Source organism: Morone saxatilis, unplaced genomic scaffold (genome assembly GCF_004916995.1).
Source record: "Morone saxatilis isolate NCDOM2014 unplaced genomic scaffold, NCSU_SB_2.0 Contig8, whole genome shotgun sequence".
Lineage (NCBI taxonomy): Eukaryota > Metazoa > Chordata > Actinopteri > Moronidae > Morone > Morone saxatilis.
The window spans coordinates 17,860,482-17,861,091 of record NW_023340257.1 but is presented as its reverse complement, the minus strand read 5'-3'; positions in this window follow the sequence as shown (position 1 = coordinate 17,861,091).

Sequence of the window (610 nt, the reverse complement as noted above, 5' to 3'; positions counted from 1 at the left end):
GAGAGAATGGATAGGAGTACACAATCTGAAACTTTGCCCTCATGTCTGGCTGATTCTCCTGTGTCTGCTGTGATCGGTCTTGCATCTTCTTCCCCTACAAGAGCTGTAGCTCAGACGCTTGGCCCTTTCAACCTCCCACTGGTAAAAAAGGGATGAAAAGACAGTCATGCACAGTAGTCTTTCCTTGCTATCACTAATGTTTTTTTTGTAAAAAATACAAAACAAAAAAACAACAATGTTTAAAAATATTTAATAATGTTTTGGTTTTGGCTTCTATCAAATCTCATTAAAGATGAATTTAACTTATCTTCCTATAGGTGAGTTATTTTGCCACTTGCACGTGCCTTACTGACAAGCGTATGTACCCATCATTCTTGCGGACCGTGCCGAGTGATCTCTTTCAAGTTAGAGGTCTTGTTCAGCTGGTCACCTTCTTAGGCTGGTTCTGGGTGGGCACAATAGGGACCACGGTGAGATCAATTCCTTTTTTACACTATCATGAGTCAGTTAAACACACCAACATGGTATAAAAACTTTCTCTATACATTTCAGGATGACTACAGTCACTATGGCATCCAATCATTCTCTAATCAGTTTAAACAACAAGGTG